Source organism: Crocodylus porosus, unplaced genomic scaffold (assembly GCF_001723895.1).
Source record: "Crocodylus porosus isolate Cpor-Errol unplaced genomic scaffold, CroPor_comp1, whole genome shotgun sequence".
Taxonomy (NCBI): Eukaryota; Metazoa; Chordata; order Crocodylia; family Crocodylidae; genus Crocodylus; species Crocodylus porosus.
This window is the reverse complement of record NW_017728943.1, coordinates 102,992,763-103,015,201: the sequence shown is the minus strand read 5'-3', so window position 1 is coordinate 103,015,201 and position 22,439 is coordinate 102,992,763.

The window sequence follows — 22,439 nt, the reverse complement described above, 5'->3', positions numbered from 1 at the left end:
ATGATGGTTTTATAACTGTTTTACTGAAGTTTGCACTTCAATGGGCACATCTACATGTGGCACTACAACATACCGTAGCAATGTGCTATGGCAATATAGCAGCTAAAAATAATCAAGCACCATACACATGATGCAGTACAGGCTATTACTGCACTATCATTTAGTACTTCCAAAAGTGCCCATTGAGAACTTTAATTTGAAACATTGCTTTGAGTATTTTGGGACCGGGCTTCATCTTTTGGTTCTAGCCTGCTCAACAGGGGCCAGGAAAGTATAAAGATGTACTTTTGACCCCTTCTTCATGGACCAGCCAAGCTACACCCCTGTTTAAATACAATGCAGTAGCTGCATTGACCAGGAACTCCTTATGTACCATTGTGCCTGTTGAATATCAGCCAGTCCTTCCAATCTTTTCCCAAATAGAAAAGGAGTATGCACCAATGACACAGCACCCAACTAGACTCATGCTTTCTCTCTATGATGGTACAACTCGGGGTATTTGATAAAATTGGTTTGATGAGGAAATACAATACGGTGACAAAGGGGTTACCAGTGGAAAGCAGGAGAAATAAGTACCATATTCTTATCACAAAGTTTGGCTTCAAACTGCTTCCCTATTAGTCTCTGCAAGAACCTATACATGGCAGTAGACTGTAGACACATCCTAAATTCCAAGCTACCAGTTACATGGGGCAGAACCTGAGTTAGTCCTTCTCTCAGAAAGCTCTCTAGTTCAGTACTTGCACTGTTCTCAGAAGGAAGTTCCACCATTTGAAAAGCAGCTGGTCTTGTAAGATTTCGGGACTATTCCTTTAGCATTTATAAATTAGCCTTCCTGGTTACCATTCCACAAGTTGTTTGCAGAAATTTTCCTTTAATAATAGGAGGACCACATGCAATAAGGCACTATGATCAGGCCCGAGGTCTATTTATATGCAGTAAACCTCACAAAACACTTTGTGGTGTTTGCGGGGGGGGGCAGGTTGGTGGTGAAAGGAAATGTTTAATTAAGTCACTCTCTGTAGAAGTGATGAACTAGACAGCTTTCTGAGAGAAGGTGTCTTGCTATGCATCTTCTCTCAGAAAAAGAGAGTTAGTCTTGCAGAGACTAATAGGAAGGCAGTTAGAAGCCAAGCATTGTGATAAAAATATAGTAATTATTTCTCCTGCTTTCCATTGGTAAACTATTTGTGTCAGAAGTGTCTGCAAGTTTCCATTTAATCATGCCAGTTAATAAAGTGGATATTACTCATATATGCACTAAACACAGACACGCTGACATTTTTCAATGATGGATAGCAACTGTGGCACTCTGAACTGCAAATTACACACTTTCACCACTCAACAGACTGAACAGGATACCCAGTAATTGTATCCTGGGCCTGTTTCATCTATTGGCTATTAATCAGTAAAAAAAGAAATTTCAAAATATGTAATCATTAGGAGAACCACCAGGCATTCCACAAGTAAAAATATTTTGCAAAGAACTATCAGACTGAAGATCTGAACTATATTGGGCCTTACAGCAACTTGCAGAGTAGTGGTGGCCTACCAAAAGTTGCAAAGCCCTTGCCATACTTTTCTATGTCCCCATGGATGTGCCCTATATCTTGTTAAGTGATCTTGGCTGAATCTTACTACCACTACTACTACTACAGTAGAATCCAGGTCATTCACATCGACATGGTTCACAAACCATTTACTTTGCAGCAAGTTTTCAATTTAATAATGAACAGCTCAGCTGTTTGCTATGACTTAAACTTCAAAGGATACCACAACTCCACTCGGCTGGAGCTCCTCACTCGGTTCTGTGCAGCTGCTCAGAGAAGTGGCACCATTCTAAATAACAGCCGTTGCAAAGAGCTGGAGCACCTTAGCAGCCCTGGGTGCTTCTTTTTTATGTCTCTATAATGACCCTGAATGGATACTTCATAAACCTTCATCTTCACAGAGAGGTTAAGACTCTATCCTGGGAAGAGTCCAAGTTCTATTGTATTCAGAATAATAACAAGGAAAAGTTTAGCCCTAATTCCTCCTTCACCCATTAGCTAACATGGATCTTCTATCTGATACAGTTTATTAAGTGTAAGTAATTAGTCTTTTGCTAGATTAAATGATACACCAGAACTTCTTCAAAAGGCTAGTTAATCTGTGATGTCATCACATAGCTTTTAACTAAACCAGTGACTTGAGTACAAAATCTGTCACTTGAGACTTTGAGTGGATTCAGGACCCTCCCTGGAGAACTAAAGAGTCTATAAACTAATGAAGGGACAAATCCTTCTGGGCTGTGGGAGACTATTCCCCCGCCTTACCTCTTGGAGGGCCCACGTACAGAACTATCGATAGGATGGCAGGTGAGTACTGGGGCAGCTCAACCCTTGCCTCCCTTCATTCCTAAAAAAAGATGTGGAAGATGTGGGCTGATGGCTGCAGACCCCCACGCTAGCGGAGGGCAGACAGCTGCACAGAAAAGTGGAAGCTGATCCCAAGTTTGGCATATCTAAACACAGCTTACTCTCTTCAGCTCAGAAATCAGGCTGCTGTGCTTTCTTCTGAGACTCCCAGTCCACTCAGGCATGCATGGATGTCCGTGATGATGCAAGAATAGCTTTTGACTCAGTATTTCAGTACTGCCACTTCAGATTCCTTGGCTGATGCTAAAAAATGCAGAGACTCACTTCAAAAAACAAGTGAATTCACTTTTTGTAACCTTGCAATGAGTTATGCTCCAATATGAGCTGAGGCTTGGCAGGATTTAGAGGTTGGTTTTCCCTTTACCTGAACCAGCTCTGGAATCCCTGGGTAAGACAAGCCTGTTATCTAACACGTACTTCTGTTTTGTTTCCATGAGTGCTAGGAAATGCAGAAAAACTGAGGGTTTCTCTTGGTATTTTCTACTTACGCATGTGAAGCTGCCAGTTTTCTGTAAAGAACTGGGTGAGGGTAGCATAGAAAACACCATAAGAACTCCCATGAGATTTCCCAAGACAGTCAAAGTTGTCTCTAAATAATCCATTGCCATTCTCTGCTGGGATCTGCAGGGGAGGCTAAAGTAGCATGACTAGCCAGAGAGGTGTGGTTGGCCTGGAAAGTTCCTAGATTCCCCTGCATGTTTAAAAAAAAAAGAAAAAGTTGCCCCCTCCCTATGAAAAATGTCACCTCATTTCAGGACTGCTGCTCAAACAGTGGGGATGAATTGCGGCTATCGGAGTGCTCAGCAGCTGCAACGGGGCTTTCAAAATGGGATCTGATCAGGTATTCCCCCCACTAGGATCTTGTTGTCTACATGGCCCAGCTGAGAGCAGCTCTGCCCATGTGTTTATCTTTATAGTCAAGCTGCATCCATACAGGGCCAGCTCCAGCGGTCTTCAGGCTTTCTTTTTTCTTGTTGACATTACACAAAATGTTCTCGATCCTCTCAGTGCCTCAGAAGCCTGAAGTCCCATTTGCAAAAGCGATCTGTGCCCTTTGTAAATGGTGGAAATGCTTTTTAAGTCTCTTGAGCAGCACAAGCGCTGGGAGCCAAACCCTGAAATCATTTCTCAGTCACTTACTCACTCAGCCTACACCCGGTTGTGACCGCCTGAAAGCAGGCGTCAAGATGTGATCCCGAGAGCTTTGTGCTTCTGCATTTTCCCTTTTTTTTCCCGCAGTCAAGAACAGGCGGCGGATTCCTTCATTGTGTTATGACTAGCTTCTATTTTGCCCACCGAACTGTATAACCAGCGGGACTGAAGTGTATTTTTTTAAAAAACTTTCTCAGCTGTTTACAGGCACAGAATCAATTCTGTGCAAATAACTTTTTCTTTGGCTTGATGGGGTTGGGTTTTCTTGGGGGGGGTGCAATTCCCCCCCCCCCAGCTCCCCATTCACACAAACACTTTGAAGGGAACAGGGCACAAAAATAAGTTGTCTGTGTATCGCTGAGAGCAGAATGCAGGCAGCCTTTTAAAAAAATGTCCTATTAGGGGGGCCCCATTGGTTAAAGGCTACGGCACAGTCACTCTGAAGTGAGGGTTTAATGAAGTAGCCTGTGAGAGAATGGAGGGGATGGTCCCCGCTGCACAGATGGCTCTTTGTCACCGCTGACACCTGCCATCTGCTTGTTTGTCTAAATGATGTTGGAGGGGCCACGGCGAGCTTCCAATCTGCTACACTGCCTCCACCAGCTTCCAGTGACCCCCTGACCCTTGTGTCAGACAGGTCCGGAGAGTTTGTTCTTTCAGCTCAGTGGGTTCTTCCTTCTCCGTGTTTACAGCCTCTTCCCAGCCGCTGATATTCACAGCAGCAGCAGCCCTGCCAGTAACAGCAGCAGCTGCCTTAGGCCTGTACTAGTTAGGTTTCCCCATACACCAGGGTCCAGTTTGTAGATCGCTGATCTATAAATCTCCTTGCCTTCATACATATGAAAAGAGAGGGACAGAGAGAGATTAACCTTTGCAGACATGAAAGAGGTACAAAAGTTTACATCGCCCGGCAGCAATTTAAACCTTTCAAGAATATTACACACGTACCTAGTTTTCCTACTCTCCCAAGGCATTGTTCACAAGTTTTTCCAATGGAACTAAGCAGCTCTGTTTTCTCTGGTGTAACTCCCTTGACATCAATCGAGTTAGATGATGGGTGCATTTTTTAAATTTCATTTAGCATATGTGTATTGAGTTTGTGCTGTTGTTGTTGTAAACAAAGCTCAGTCTTCAGAGTGGAAAAAAGGAAAGAGATTTTTCAAGGCACAAGCAAGAGTTAGGGACCCAGCTCTCACTGACATGTATGTCAAACAGCTCTTTGTCCATTTGAAATCTCCCTCTCTGATAAATAGCACATATTCATATTTGTGATGGCACTGGTCAAAAATATGTTTGTAACAGAATAAGTTCTAATACCTGCAAAGCTGTCAGATTTAGATGCATCTGTGGATGTTATTCTACTTTTCCAATAAAATGTTTTGAAATAATAATGCATATTTCCATTGTACCTAATACAGTACTATACTATACAATAAAATAGACCATCATAATTTAGTGTTGTATAAACACATAACAATATTTCCTTGAGTTCATAAAAGTAGGATTTTTTTTCACCTCAGATTGCTTAACAATTAAAAGGCAAATTTACAGGTAAAATGGTGTTTTTCCATGAATGTGGTACACTTCAGGCTTGAACACACTGCCCCATATTTATGATTTTGTTTCAGAAAAAAATGAAGTTTCATTATTTTCTGATATCAAAGGAACTGAGCTTGCTTTTATAACTGATGACATTTTGTGCTGAAGGCAAGTAATGAATATTAATTATCACTCTTATTATTTATTATCTGTGGCACAAAAATGCAAATATGAACACACTCAAGCTCATCCGCTTTCAAGTGTGACAACTTATGAAGTAGAAAATGGTCATTTTGCACAGCTCTAATAAGGGCAGGAGTAATTTAAGTAAGCACGGAGATCCGTAATCACTGTAGGTTCAAAGTGTTCCTGGACAAGAGGCAGTTTGAATGGGATGGGGATTCATCTGTCTGCATGCTTTACTCGGCCCATTGTTTTTAAGTCCTCTCTTTAAACTACCAGCAGCTTTACCTGACAGGCATCTTTTTGTAGATAAACTTTATGTCTGTTCTGGGAACAGGTGGGGAAATGCACATGGTTAAAAAGAAAAAAGCTACAAAAATGACTATTGTAAATTTCAGGATACCAGCCTGTCCTAAAAAAAAAAGAAGAAAGAAAGGAAAGGAAAGAAAGAAATCAAATTCCAACCCCCAAAGGGGTTCAGACCATACAAGAGATCAAAGGCCTGGAAGATTTAAACCTAAATAAATGCTACTTGTGGAATTGGTGAGGCTGAAAAGTACCAGATGGGCAACCTTGGAGACTGCAGTCCTGTCTCTGAATATTCCCAAAGGCATTGGCAATGCAGGCTTCCTCCACATTACCCTGTCACCATGCCTCCCTCCTGGCACGGCAACTGTTGTGGGTGAGAGGGTATTTCAGTCTCCAAGCTGGTTCAGTGCTTGGCTGCTCTGCCAGCAAGGGTGCCAATTAGTGCCAGCTGTGGTGGTGCTTTTTCTAATGCAGACACCTGTCCGCTGGGAGTTGGACAGAGACCAGACAGCTGAGTTTTAAAACTCAGTCCGATCCAGCTATGACTGAACCGAGCATGAAAAAGCACCTAAATCTGATAAAGATTGAAATTGCAAAGCTCCCCCCCTCAACACAGATTTGCTGCTTTGTTAATTTTTAAGGTGAAGGATTGAAAATGGCAAGCCCCATCCTGTTGGCTTGTTGCCAGCTGGACTTCTAATATCTTTAGTTTGCATGTGGCCTGAAGAAAGACTGCAGAATTGGACCCCAACATTTAATCACATCATGGGCACTGTAAGCCAGGATCAGACAGAGGAAAGTGAGAAATAGTTGAGGTGTAAATCCGGGGCAATGAGAATTTGTCATGGAAATGTGGACAGACCCTTAGCCATGGTAACGTTAAAGGCCTGGAACTTTTAAGGTGTTGGACCATTTCTTCCTTCTTCCTCTGGGTGCCTATGTACCCATCTCAATGGCCTGAGGACCATCTCTTCTTTCCCCTGCTTTATACCATCCTGCCTGACGGTCCATCTGGCACAGCCACTGCTTTTTCTGATAGGAACTAGTTAAGGCTCTCCTCAGGATATATTGCTGTCACCCCCTAACTTGCCAGAGGAGGGCACTGTTGAGCAAAGTGAAATAGCATTATTGTCCTCCAGAGAACTAAAAACTCAGCTCCTTTAATTATGTTAAAAGGTAGTTGGCTATGGGAGCAAGGGGATGGATTTTTTTCCTAAAGGCTATCAGACAGACATAGGTGCAATCTTGGCCTCACTGAAGTCAATGGATGTTTTTCTATTGACTTCAATAGGGGCAGGATTTCACCCAGCTTCTACCATCATATAAAGGAATTTTTACTGACAGCTTATTAGTGACTCACCGCACGTCCCTGTCATGCGTTTCATTCAGGACTAGGAACTAAATGTTTCGGGTAGAATTAGCAGTGTACAGTCTGTATTCCTACTGGCAGATCTGTTACTTTTTCTCTCTGCTGCCTAACACAGGCAAATGATTTGATGACTAATACAACTGACACAACAACTGCAGCTAGCTAGGGAGATCCAACATCGTGTTAATAAAAATCCTGTGCAACAAAAGAAACTGGAAAATGCCCCTACATTTATTTATTTATTTATCCTCTGGAAGCTAACATGTGCGTGTCTGAATGCATCTGGCACCTGCATGCATATGCCAAACCTGTGAGGTACTGACAGGCACCAGAACTGGGTAGAAATGTGAGATCTTTCAATGAAATGTCATGCTAAGGTGTCACAAATTAATGACACTTCAGTCCTAGTAAGTAACAGTTGATTCAAGAATACCACTATGGGTCCTGCCAGCTAGCCCCACAATTGAAGCACCCTGTACCCCAATTAGCCAGAGCATCATCTACATGTGTGCTGCTTCATACAGAAAAAACCCTCTGCAGCAGGGTAGTATTTTACAGGTATTTACAAGTATTTAACAAGCACTACCCTGTTGAGGAGTTTAGTAGTTTTGTGCACCCTAATAGGAGTGCACATGTAGACACCAAAACATTTACTGCTCAGTAAAGGTGGTGTGTAGACATACCCATTTAAAAGCTAAATCCATTATAAAAATATGCATGCAGATCAGTGCAGAAGTAGAAAGGTGCTTCTATCCTGCAATGCAATGCAGTAGGATATACTGCTGGGCATGAATGGACAGCAATGATTCTAACTAGACAAAGCGTTTCACACAGCAAATCACACTGAACGATTACCTGATTGGGGCCAAAGTTTTCTGTAAAAGACTCTGCAGATCCTTGTTGATTCAGCTAAATTTTCTGGACCATGATATATTCTGCTCTTAAATGTGACTTAACAAAGCAGAAAAGCTCGTGTGCACTGCTCTCTCTCTCATTCTCTCTCCCTCGTATAACTTAAGATAAGAAGAAAAACTGCAAGTAAATTACGGAAGTGTCTTATGACAGGACAATATGCTGCATGACTGGGAATTTTTGTTAGAATGAAATCACAAACCCTTGTGATTTCCCCAGGAAACAATTTGACGGGGATTTTTCAGTTCTTTTGATCGATCCTCTCTAATGATCTTAAGTTGGATAATCTTTATGATAACAAAGGAAATGGTGTACCAGTAAAAATGAGGATGTGTCTTTCTACTTAGCATCAGATTAATAATCACTTTACCAAAGGTCATCCCCAATAAATGAGAAAGCATTGTGGTAGACCACTGGTTGTTATTCCTATTTGTCTATAAAAACAACGGGAACAATTTTCAAAAGCCCCCAAGTGGTTTAGAAGCCTAAGTCACATTTTCAGTAAGTTGTCTATGCTCAGCTCCACAGATGTATTTAGGTTTTAGTGCCTACTAAGGCAGCTCAGCCCAGATCCAAAAAGACAATTAGGCATGGCAAAACTGATGCCCAGCTCCATCTTCAACAGGAGAAGTGCAAATGAACCTGCTGCCTCCCTTACCCTGCTGCTGTCCTGGTAACAGGGAAGAGGGATCTGAATTCGCACTGAGTGAGAATGACCTGTAAGCCCACTTTCCTAATAAGTGCTCTTGCCATTCATTTACTGTGCAAAAGGTGAGCATCGCCAACACCAAGAACAACAATATTCATGCTTAACCATGAGGCAGTCACTTGCCATGCACTGTCCCTGCTTAAGGACATGGGGAACTCAGGCAAATTCTAGGTAGTTCCCATCACCAATTTGGATCGTAAGATTGTTTAGGGGGCAGTGAGGTACTGAGGTGGCCTGTCTGGGTCACTTCTAGGTATGTACAGTACTCCATGTCCAGGCCTCAGGACCCTTTCAGGCCAACATGAGAGAGCAGCATGAAACAAGACACCTACATGGTTTTGTAACTGCTGAGTAGGGTTAACTAAGATCACTCTTCGTGGCTTAGGTGTTTAACACCTGACTCAGTCTGGCTTAGACATTTTGAGGTGCATCTGCACTATGGTCCTCATGCCCCTGGAGAGTACCCACGCAAATACTCCCTTTTGCACCCCTGGACGTGTCCCCAAGAACAGAAATGTGTGTTTCTGTGGCACTGCTACTTGTCCCTGGGGAATGCCTGTGCACATGCACTCTGGTGCACAGCACGTTGCCCTGAGTGGGGTAGGGGAGGCTGAAGCCAGCACCTGGGCTGCCCCTAGCAACCTTACCTGAGGGTGCTAGGGGGCTCCAGGGGCTGCAGGTGTGGTGATCCAGCAGCAGGGAGCCTGGCCAGCAGCTGCAACATGGCTTTGGCTAGCCAGGCTCCAGTTTTGGGTGGTGCACGGTGCCACCATGTGCACCACCCTGCTTTTTTTAGGCATGGATTTTCTTGGCACTCCCAGTGTCAAAATACACCCCCTGTACTGCAAATTAGCAGCACAGGGAAGAATGCCTTCATGTGTGATGCATGTGGCACCACAGATGGGTCTGTGGCACTGCATACCTCATGTACGTGCTCATCTAAATGCATTCTCTATGTGCAAAAATTAGGTGGTGAAGCTACACAGAGGATGTCTTCACTGATACTCCCAAGCCTGCTACAGGCAGGCAGCTCCAAAGCAAAGGCAAGGGGCACCCCCTTTGACACTTCACCACCTCATTTCTACCTTGGCAAACACAAGCAGGAGTGGGTGAATGGGGTATGCTCAAAGAGCAGTGCTCCCTGGAGCCACCAGTGATACAGAGTAGACTTGGGGTGTCAAGCAAAGACCCCACAGCCTGGCTCCAGCGCATGAACCATTCTATCCAGCCTGCAAGCACTTTAGTGGGCTACCAGAAGCTGAGGGAAAGGCTAGTGGAACATGGCCCGCCACAAAATTCAGGGTCCCTGGGCTCCAGTAGGCATGGCCACCGGATGCGAAAACTGTGCAAATACAGCTGTGGCTTACCCTGTCACTACCCGATTCCCACCACTGGCCCCAGACCCCTGCTGCTGCCCAAACACAAACCCATGCTGCCATGCAAATGTGGATCTCTGTCACTGCCCACAGATCTGCTGCAGCTGCCACTGGCCCTACAGATCCAGCCCAAGAAGAGTCTCTGTGGTCTAGATCTAGTCTGGGGCCCGGGATGAGTTTGACACCATTGGTACAGGCATATCCTGAGAGATCAATTAGAATTTGGCCTCTGGTCCTTAAGCACTTAGTCTTAAGTGTCATTAAAGGTCATTGGGACTTAGACTCCTATGTCACATAAGAGACGTTGAAATGTTCTTTTCCCAGGGTGTAGGTTGTAGCCATGTTCGTCTAAAGACATAGGCAGACAAGGTTCTTTCCCGATGCCTGACGAAGGGTGTTTGTGCCCAAAAGCTTCCAAAGAACAATTTTTCCAACTATTTAGTTAGTCTAATAAAAGATATCACACCTACCCAAAGAACCTTGTCTGCTGATGTTCTTCATCAGCACTATTTTCCTCCTTTAACTTAGGTTAGCTATGTACAAACCCTTTATTTCACAGAGACCTTATTCTTGTGTTGTGGATCAGGGTTAAAAGGAAGGATTGATCAGGTTTCAGACCACCCTTCATAATTTTTGTGAGTGCTTAACTTGGGTCTCTCTTCCCTAAATAATCTCAGCTTTCCGCAAATAGTATTTGGCAATTGTTGAAAACGAAACTTCTCAGAAAAAAAAAATTATATTTCTTGAACATTTCCTTTCATTTTTCATATACCAGAGTTCAGTGCTTAGCAATCATTTTCCCTTTTTGTTCCCATTAATGGTTTTGCTTTTCATTTTTTGGAGGTTTTTTCTCTCTGCCAATTTTTCTTGTGTCACTTGGTAGGATCTTACAATGTTAAATATTTTTGAAAATGAGAGGGTTAGCTTTCAAAATGGAACGATTTTGCATTCTCAGATTTTAAAAATAATGTCAATTAAAAAATTCAAAAAAAAAAATCAGAAAAAGATCAGGCCAATTTATCAGATGGAGGAACAGCGTTATCTTCAAAGTTTTAAAAAGAAGAGTTTTATATGTCCAACCAGTTCTAGTCATTTGCATATTGAGTGAGCTGTTTGCAGGTTCGGTATAACCCAATGGTTGTTGCATAGCCAGCCTGTGGTTTGAGAGAGTTGGTTTCAATTCTTTATTTTGCTTCAAACTTTCTGTATGACCTCACATGCCTAACTCTCACTGATCTCAGTGGCAGTTAGGCACTGGTATATCTTTAAGGACCTGTGCCAGATTTTTCAAATGCATAGAGCTGCATATAGATGCAGCTAGGCTCTTGAAGTTGATGCTTAGAGACCAGATTCACAAAGGGACTTAGGTACCTAAAGTGGAACTAAGGCAGAACTCGGGCACCTAAGTCCACGAGAGTGATTTCACAGAAAGCTGTCTTCTCCCTTCATCCACCTTAGGTGCCCTTCCAGATGCTGAAAATTTGCCTGGAAAACTAGTTTAGGTGCCTATCACTTATACCCAGAGACACCACTGTTTTGGTTGGACTCAGCATTTAAGATGCCTCTCTCATACTGAGAGCCATTTGGGATTCACCAGTTAGGCACCTCTGTAGTGAAGAGCCCTGAGAGGCCTGATCCATTAGGCATACTGCATGCACCCATGCTGCATGCTGCGCCCATCCCAGAGCAGCCACAGCAGGCACCTCATGCAGCATGGCTCCTGGGCCAGCCACAGCAGGCACTGTGTGTCCTGTGTGCAGGGTTGGTCTGGCATGCACTCTGTGTGATGTGTGCGTCAGTTCCAGACCCAGGGGTAGCACGGGAGTCTGGATGCCGGGGCTCTGTGGGTTCAATCCAGGCAGTGCCATAGCAACGAAGTTGGGTGCCCGGGGAAAAGTCTGCAGCAGTAGCCTGCCCTCGCCCCACGCACAGATCTGGGAGGCACATGCCCCTTTCCCCCCACTTCCCCCATGCTTGCCCAGGAGTGCATGCAGCGGCAGACACCACCCTCCCTCTGTCCCCATGCCCCCCCAAATCAGCCACTCATGGCTCCATACCATGCCCTGTGGCACCCCTTTGCTTCAGTGCCTGGGGAAGTCACCCTGTTCACCTCCACCCTTGCTATGACACTAAATCCAGGCCACAGGCCATATCTTTAACATCCTTGGTCTAGTGGTTAGATCACTTATACAGGCAACTGGAGTCCTGAGATTTCAGCCCTCCTCAGCCTGAGGGTCTCAGAGCAGAGTCCCCACCAGTTGCCAGAATGCCTGACCACCAGACTGGAGGCAAGGCTAGGCTGAAGGCACTCTCTGCCCGACCCTTTCAAGCTAGGTCTTTTCAAGCTAGGCCACTGTACAACCAAAAGAGCAAAATCGTGGGGCTGGGAGAGAGAGAGAAGGAGCAGAACTCCACAGCCTAGTGATGAGGCCCTTCACCCAGAAGAAAGGAGTCTTGGCTTATGGTTCCTGCTTATGCACTTAATCCAATGACCCTTTAATGTAAACTGTTGAGACTCCTTCCCCTTTCCTGTCAGGGATGTGCTCATCAGTCATTCACCCTTTTTCTTATTCTGCCTCTAGTGTTCTTGCATGCTTGCTGACAGAGTGGCTCAGTTCAACAGGAGGGGTGGTAAGTAATTGTCTCCCAGTCTAGCCTGAAGGTTAAAGCATGCTTCCGGCAGATGAGAGACAAGCATTTGAATTCCCCAAGGCTGAGGAAGACTAGAACCAAGATCACCCACTGCCTGGATAAGTGCCCTATTAGTCTGCTGTATAATAGGTGGCTGCTGGTAACCCCGGCTGTTTGAAAAGACAAGAGTGAGCCAGCAGCCTGCAAATAAGGAGAGGACTGCCTCCTACATCTAGGTGGAGGTTTCAAACTGTGAGCCCCAAGCTCTTACACATACTTAAATCAAGGCTGCAGGCAGGTGCCTAAGTCCAGAGGAGAGGCAGGATTTCAGACTCACCTCATCTTCAGTATTTCCAATTGGCTGCAGGCTTTGCCTCAGGCTCCTGCACTCTCCTGCATTGCAAGCTGACCATTGTGAAGCCCAGTTCTAAGCAGCAACTCTCCATTTTTAAAGTAAAGGGAACCTAAACTGAGTTTATGAATCCTGCTTCTGGAGCCAAGCATGTAACATTTAGGTTTAAGCATACTCCATGTCCCCAAGCCTAAGCTCCTTTGTGGATCTGGCCCTAAAGGTGCTTAACTTGTTAGGTGCTTTCAAAAATCCCTGTAGGGACCATCTATTCCCTATGCATAACCTTATAGAAGATTAAAATATACATTCTACCAGAGACATAGTGGGTAATATTTACACTCTGGGCCAAACCTGATGCAAGGGGAGGTGTTGATATGGCCAGTCCCAAGGATAGTCTGCCTCATACACCTTATACACCATAAAGAGCTGCTGTGGGGGTCAGGAGTGGTGGCAGAAAGACTTGAGAAACCCCCCCATTGTTGCAGGGGCAGATGCCGCTGCAGGCAGTGCCACAGCAACAAAGTTTGGCACCCGGGGCAAGGGCCACAGCGGCAGCTTGCCCTCACCCTACACAAAGATCTGGGGGGCACACCACCCCACCATGCTTGCCCGGGAGTGCATGCAGAGGCAGGAGTCGCCTTCCCCCCACTCCCTGCCCCGAGGAGCTGCTCATGGCTCCATCCCGCACCCTGCCCCAGCTGGGCAGTGCCTGTTGGTGCCACTTCGTTTTGGCACCTGAGGTGGTCGCCCCACTCACCCCCCTCCTTGCTATGGCACTGGCTGTGGTACATGGGAGATGTTGGCACAAGCTTAACACAACAGCCACTGACTGAGGGACCTTCCCACGCATGCCTACCACAGGCACCGCTGAATTTTGTCATCATGGGAGACTGACAAATGTAAATATGGCAATGAAGAGGCCAGGAGCTGTAGTAGAGGACAGCAACACCAGGTAGCAGCTCTGTTAACAACCTAGCCTAACTAACACCTCCTCCCACAGCCCCAAGAGCATTTTCGTGTCCACTCCACGTCAGTGCCTGGGGACCATGCCCCACTTGCCCACCCAAAGTTATACCACCGCATATTGTAAGATTGTGAAATGTTTAGATACTGTAGGCGCAACAGCCTCATACATACCTGAAAGTCTAGTTCAGTGCTAATCTGCGCTTGCTTCTACGGATTTGTAGGCTTACATTCCAGCAAATCTTAACCAATAATTTAGGGTTACTGTTAGTTAGTTAATCTAAAGGGGAGGGGGGGAGATTGTTTTGTTTTGGTTTCTGTTTTCTTTTCTGTCCTGAGTTGTTTTCTTTGTAAATTAAGATAAAATACACAATTGTTACTGCCATCCTGTTTTTTTATCCCTGCTAATCACAGAGACAATGGTATGATTTCACTGGATTATGAATATTTTAAATGTAAAACATATTCGTGTGGTTTGCTCCAAGATCAATGGCAGGATAAATTGTAGGTTGCTTTGTTCTAACTTTCTTAAAATATCTCTGTGTAATAAAAAAGTACTATTTTAAGATACTCATTGCTGGGTTGTGTTCCTATTGCTACCCAGTGCCTCTCCCTGAATTCCCGGAGTAAAACAACAGATGATGGCGAAAGAAGCACACCAAGCCATGGCTTCCAAAATTTCTGAAGTACTTAATTATTTTAAATGATATAGACATGGGAGTAAAGCTATATCAGAGTGCAGCTGGGTCATCCCACAGAGATCCATATGGAGAGAGGGGGCCTCCATGTATCTTTCTCCCCTTTTCCACATTGAATTTTTGACCGGTTCCTTATCTGGTGTAAACTAACATAAGTGTACCAGTTTCAGTGGAGGAACATCACTATACACTAGTTAAGAATCTAAACTTATAAGTAAACTCTAACCAGAGCGTATAGTTTAAGCATGAGACAGACAACAGGAGGACAAAAACAGAGCGTGGAACACAAGGAAGTGAGAAAACACTAGTCAAGAAGATAGGCAGTGCTCTCAGCCCAGAACCCTATTGCCAAGCTCATTGTCACAGACATCATGAAAAAGAAGAGTTCAAAGAAGGGTTTGAAGAACAATATTGTGTGAGTTTTGTGGGGTGTTTCTGTGGACCTTCTTCCAAGAGTGAAGGACAGCATGGGAAAAAGCACAAAGGAGCTTGTTTTAAAATTTAACTCCTGGGAGATGGAGGCTGGCATCCTGGGCTGATCTGAGGTGGGAACTGATCTCTCCAAAGGGGATGATAGATGATAGGTAGGTTAGGGGTAGGCTGTGGGGAGCCATATAAGTGAAAGCAAGCAGCTTTTGTTTAAACCTTCTACTTTTGTTTAAGGACAGTGGAGGCATGAAGAAGAAGGGTGACTTGGTCAGCTACAGCTAAGAAAATCATTTGCAGTTGTATCCCAGCGTGGTATGGTCAGGACAAGACTCTGTTTGCTAAGCTAGAGGAAAAGATGTAGCAATAATCAAGATCCAAGATGACCAGGGTCTGGAGACAGGTTGCAGCTGCATAAATAGACAGGAAAGGGTGCATGTAGATATTCACCACACTTGGCCTGTGCTCACACAGCTTACTTTAAGGAACGGCATGTGAAGACTCAGAACAGCATGTGCAGCTGTTTGCTGGTGCTGGGAGCTGTGCAGGGAACCTGGTTTAAGTAACTCAGCGTGGGGGGAGAGGTTGGCAGGATCAGGGTAGAGGTAGTGGGTCCAGCCAGGCCCCTGGGATCTGCGGGGAGAGCTGGCAGGTCTATTGTGGGGTAGGTGGTGTCAGGGGAGGGGAGGGTGGTCTGCAGGGGTGGGAGGTTGTCCCAGGGGTAGGGGTCAGAGGTCTAAAAATAGCTGGGTCAGGGTTGAAGGGGATAGGGGCATAGAAAGAGCACAGCTCTGGGCCTGGGACAAGTGGTTGGGCTTTCCCAGCTCTGGGTCTGCGATCCAGATGCATACAGGCATTCAGTAGATCTGGTTAAGGTATTGCCATTCTAAATTAGTTCATTCCTCAGGTGATCTAATTTAGATCAGGCCCACCATTTTTTCCCAATGTAAGCCTCCTAAATGCCTGCATACATGGGCATTTAAATTGACCTGACCCCAGTGTAATGGCTGTACATACCCAAAGGCCCTATGCTAAAGGCAGAAGGAATCTTCTTTGACAGGATAACTGGTTTAGTGGATAAAAGAGAGCAGTTAATGTGCTATAGCTGAATTTTAATATGGCTTTTGACACTGCTCCACATGACATACTTGTAAGCAAGTTAGGGAAATATGGTCTAGACCTAATCAACATAAGGTGAGTGTACAACACACTGAAAAATCCCATTCAGCAAATGATTGGCAATGATTCATTGTTACACTGAAAGGGAATTTCAAGTGGGGTCCTGCAGGGGTCTGTCCAGGACCCAGTTCTATTCAATATTATCACTAATGGCTTGGGGTGATGGAACAGAGATGACTTTCATAAGATTTGCAGATGACACCAGGCTAAGGGCATGGCAAGCACTTTGTCCGACAAAGTCAGAATTCAAAATGATTTTGACAAATTGGAAAGATGGTCAGAAATCAACAAGATGAAATTAAATAAAGACAGGTATCAAAAGTGCTTCACTTAAGCTAAAAAAAAAATCAAACGCACAAATGCAAAATGTGGAGCACCTGCCTTGGCAGCAGCATGGACAAGAAAGATCAGTTGTCAAGTGAATTCTTATGATGTTCAGTTGATCATGAACTCAATATGAGTCAGTAGTGTGATGCTGCTTCAAAAAACAAAACAAACCCCCACCCCAATCTCATTCTAGGAAGAATTAATGGAAGTATTATCTGTATAACATAGAAAGTAATTATTCCAATCCACTCAGTACTGGTGACGCCTCAGCTGAACTACTGGGTTCAGTTTGGAGCACAACACTTTAAGAAAAATGTAGATGAATTGGAAGGATTCCAGAGGAGAGCAATAAAAATTACCAGAAGTTTAGAAAATGTGCATATGAAGAGGAATGTACCTCTGAGGTAAGGGTGGAGGAAATGGGTTTATTTCTAGAAAAGAGACAAATTTTAAGGAGTGGGGTAGCATGGTAAAAGGTCAGTGTGGCAGTTTTATTATGAAGAAGACAGTAATCAATTGTTCTCTATGTTGGGTGCAGGAACCACAAAAAAAAAAATCATCTTAATGGGCAGCAACAATTTAGGTTGGATATTAGGAATAGCTTTTAACAGTAAAGATGGTAAAACCCTGGAACAGAACAAATATCTGGTATAATTGGGGACAGTCCTGCTTTGAACAGGAGGTTGAACTAGATAAGGTCCTAAGGTCCCTCCAAAACCTAATTTTCTATGATCTGTTAGAAATAGTCTAGGTGTATTTGATCCTATTTCAGGGTAGGGGCATGAACCTGATGATCTCTGGAGGTCTATGTTTCTCTGATTCTGAGATTTAGAGACATAGCCTAGGTATAAGCAACTAGAAGGAGAGAAGTCCAAGTCAGAGATAATGCTCAGCTCATGGACATGAGTGACAGGCAGGATGCTGGTACTGCCCACAATGATCAAGAAAGAATTTGAAGTACAAAAGTGCAGCTTACATAGACTTAGTTACAAGTGTTATAAAGTAAGTTCAGTTACAAGTGTTATAAAGTAAGTTCAAGGTTGTATAGTAAACCCATTATTTCACAAGTAGCTCCACTGATTTCAGTGGAACAATTCATGCATTTTAATGAGTAAGCAAAAAAAAAGACCCCCTATAATGCTTAAAGCCCTAGCCACCTCATAGGACTACCAACAAAAAAAGATCTCACCAAAATTAGGTTAAACTGTGCTGGAGCCATCAGCCAATTACAGGCCGAGAGGTTCATTCATATCCAAGTTACTGCTAAGATGCACTACTGATGGGACTGAATTTCAGCAATGAGATCTTGCATCTTCATCAAGCCTCACCATTGGGTGAGTTAGCTACACGGTCTGGGGAAATGGGTCAAAGAGAAAAAGGGCTGGTCGCTGAGGCAGCTTGGCTATTCAGAACTTCTGTATGGCACCAGAATCTGCATCCTTGAGAGCATCTGGGATGTGCTTGAGGGCGAGCTAAGGGAGACTGTCTTCTAGCTGGGGTTCTCATGAGTCTTGATACTGTGGACAGAGAGAAGGACAGCCATGCTAAAGTGTGGTGAATGGAGCTGTAAGTTCATCTGGGGCCCCCTCTCTCCACTGAAACTGCTCAGCCCCTGCTTTTGCTCTTTTTTTGCTGTGAGTACCATTCAACTTTCCTTGTTATGCTTTGGCTCAGTGACTACAATCTAGTGCCACACAGTGCTCAGGCACCCTGTCCACAGAGGTGCTGTGAGCAAACTGTTCAGGGGAGGAGAGTGGGTACAGAAGGGAGGGGTGTAAGAGCACTGATGTCTTCTATTGCCACTATCTCACTTTGCCCAAAACCAGACAGCCTCATTCTGCAGCTTCTGTTTGGCCTTCACAGTAAACTCCAGGCACAACATTTGTTAGCTAGTCAGCAGAGGACAAAGACATGGGTGACTGGCATAAGATCAGCATCTGAGGACAGGATCTGTTCTTGAGATATCTCGATAGGTGCTGAGTATAATGTCAGGATCCTACCCAGGGGTGAAGCTACACTGTGTAAACAGTACAAGATGTGACTATGGTTCTAAGCTGAAGCCCATCCACACAATGTGGTGCCTTTAGATGAAATCAAGGGGTTTCCTTTTTATCTAAAATAACTGGTGCTTATATATAACTTTTCCTCCACTAAACTCAAAACATTTTACAAACTTGGGCAAATACAATTCCTCCCTTTCGCAGCTGGGGAAACTGGGAGGAACTGAAGAGACTTGTCTAAGCTCACACAGCTGGTCTAAGCCTATAATGCCCCAGCCTCCTCTTTTAGGCCATGCTGCTTCACTGTATGGCCTTAATGTTAAAAGTCTCCCAGCAATTCCCCCAGCCTCCTCCCTGAAAAAAATATGATATCCACCCAGGATTTTACTCATCTCTATCATGCCCTCTTTTAATTGTGTTGTTAGAATACCTTTCACCATTCCCCTCCACTATGAGGTTGAAGTCCCTATCCTGGTACATTAATTAGTGAGAATGTCAGTCATGTGGTGGCACACACACATATGTTCTATAACATAAGCCATCTGCAAGTGCCTTAATTAACAGATCTCAAGCTTCTTTTCGGTTCTGTTGAAAAGATCTAACTCCCACCCCCAACTCAGCTTGCCCTACACAACCCTGTGGTTCCTCTAACCGCCTTGCGGTTCTTAACCACAACTACAAAGTGTGGACCCCCCAGATCTTCACAGCAGCACTGGTGCAGTCCCTCTGCAGTTAGCAAGAAGCAGATGAAAAGGGCTTCCTCCATATGTGCATGGCAACATGGACCTACAGGATAGGCTTCACTGACAATAGATAACAGAAGCTCATTTTCATAGACAAGATTTGATTGCCTTTCATGTCACAACATCTGAAATGATGTTGGAGCATCTATCTAATCAATCCTTCTATGCAAATACCCACATTTAAGCACAGATATGCCCATACAAAGCACATATGCATAATACAGTGAAACCATGGCTATGTGCCTTTTTTGAGCTTCTAGTTATAAGCATGTTGATTTTTCTGTTACTTAAGGGCTAAAGGCATGTATATGCCCCATCTTTCCCCAGATATTTCCATGAAGATCCATACTGCTTTAAACTAGACATCTGGCTGAAGATGGAGCACTTCAGTGAAATTATATCACCTGAGGCTTTTACCTAATGTTATTGTATCAGTAAAAAGCTGGAGTTATGCAGAAAAAGGTCAGGCCCTGTAGTCTCATTATTCTCCTATGCCTCAGGTTTCCATTCACACTAGTTTTATATTTGAATTCCTTTCAGTGGAATTACTTGAATGTACTTGAATTTACTCCTGAGGTAGAAGCTAGGGAAGGGAGGCAACTCAGGCTACAAACAGGTACTACATTTATCCTGAGATAAACCAGGATATAATATAATAATAAAAATGAGCATGAAAAGTCAGAGTTGGAAGTCAACCCAAGCCAAACAACCAAGTGTAGGTCAGGTACACCAATTTCTAGAGGCACCCTGGGGAGTGATTAGTATCCAGCCACTTTTGATTCCCCATCCCCAGCCTGGATCACATGGTTTCCATGTACAGCTGGACTGTGGGAAGTCTTCAGTATGAGTTTGGAGCAGGGCCCAGATTCATACAACTAGAGCTAAAGAAAGACATGTTAACTGTTCTGTTGTCACTCCCCATTGTAAATGAGCATAGCTCCCTTGAATTAATTTGTTCTCATTCATAGCAGGTGAGGCTCTGACCCAATGAATCTGGATTTACACCGGTGTTAAGTAGAGCAAAATTTGGCCTTGCACATCCAGAGGCAGGCTTTTTGCATTGGAGAACTAATACATTTGAAACACATGCCCTTAAGAGTCTGTATGAACCCAGGACAAATGGCCTTCAGGACATCAGGTGCGATACAATTAATAACTGTGCCCTACTTTTATATATTAACATCTGTTTTTGGACCATTAAACTTACAAGGCAATAGATCCCACTACTGCTATCATTAATTTGTTTTTCAGTGAATGAATAATTAAATTTTTGGCAAAAGGACACAGTCCTTCCCACTACTTGCAACAAAGCATATATCACAAAGATCCTACAGCCACGTGATACAAGGACATGGCTTTTGTCTTCCACTTACATGAAAGCTAACAGAAAATCTTCACAAAAGGACACACTTAGACCATTGTACTGGTTCAGTCCTGAAGTTCTTTTACAGTCAAATGGCACACTGATTTCAATAAGAATGACACACATTGAAAATACCATGGCCGGGGTAAAATAATTCTATACTTTGATTGGGTTCTGGATTTTATTTTATTTTGCAAGTGGATTTATTATAACCTCACAGACCACAATACACTGATCATGAATGTAACACTTCATAATATACTGAGATGCTCAAAAGCAGATCTTTTCATTATTAGCAGTCTTTCTTCCAAATATGCAGCTTCAAAGGGCAAATTGAATTAGTTCTAATTGCATGGTGCTACTTCAGCAAACCATGGTGACCATTTAAGTAAGCCACTTGAGTAAGTGAAGTATACCATTGTTCAGCCATCTTCCTGTCCCCAGCCACAACCAAGAAAATTCATTTCTTACTTCATGCTTTATAACACAGATATAACACTACAGCACTGGGTTCTCTGGGCCAGCACCTCCTATTATGGGGGAAGGTGAGATAAATTAAAGTATGGCATTGAATGCTATGCCTCTAATGTAATAAATGTCACTGTTGTCTCAACATGAATGTATGTGAAGGATCTATCTTCTTGTGAAACTAGGAAGGAAAGTTTGACTTTGTACTGATATTATTTTTCAACCTGGTTCTGCTCTCATAGAGTTTTTACCCAGGGACCACTCCACTGACTTTGACAGAATTACTCTTGCTGTGCATCAGTGTGAGATAAGAATCAGGCCCTCCAATAAACAGGAACCTAATATCAGATTCCTCAGCATGGTGACATAATGTTGATTGTGTCAGATGTCAGTGGAATGTATTATGCAAATACAAATAGGTGCATTTTTAGCCACTGAAAAGCAAGGCTCAGTAGTACAGTATGTTAATACGCAATTTAGCCACTAGTGACTTTGGGACTAGGTGTTGGCAAAAGTGACAGTGCAGAAACAGACAGTAGGCGGCTTGTATCTGGCCTGTTTAGGGACTGGAAAGCATATCAGAGCTGCACCTTACATGGACTAATTAGGTGCAGCTGCTTATTCTATAGGGTGCAATTCTACCCTACCTTTTACCTAACTTTAAACTAACATGGCTGATGACCTTTCTCTATTCAGGGAATCCCAGGTGCCCTCTGACTCAGGAGAAGGAAGCTCAAAGTATTGCTCAGATTTCATTGCTGCTGCAGTTGCCCCATGGCCACTCCCTTCCCACCCCACAATGCACACATGCGCTTTCCAGAACACTGCTTCACTGTGAGGAAGGAGGAAGCAGAGGGAGCTCTGTGTTTCCTGCAGACAGCATAGGTATTTCCTGAGGGACCTAGGCAAATTGTTTTATGATGGCCCCAACAAGAGACCAGCACTTTCCCAAAGTTCATAAATGTTTGGATATGATTCCTGAGTTCTTCTAATCTGCATCTCTAGGGTCTGAGACTAAGAGTGTTACCAACTTTCCTAATTCTGTTCTGAATCTGTCTTTTCTTCTTCTTAAAGACATAGCTCCTTGATTCATGTGAATAAGCAAGTAACCCAGCTTTCATCAAAACACACACAAGATGCTAGCACTTTTGCTTCTTCCTTTCTTCTTGCCTCCCAAAATCTTGAAAAATAACATATGTGCAGCCTAAAGGCTGAAAAATCAGATTTTAATTTTTTTTTAAATATCATCTTTAAATCAATGTCACAATTTTTGAGGGCCTGCTTGTTAATGCTTGGGGTTGGACAGCCATTAACAATGTCTGG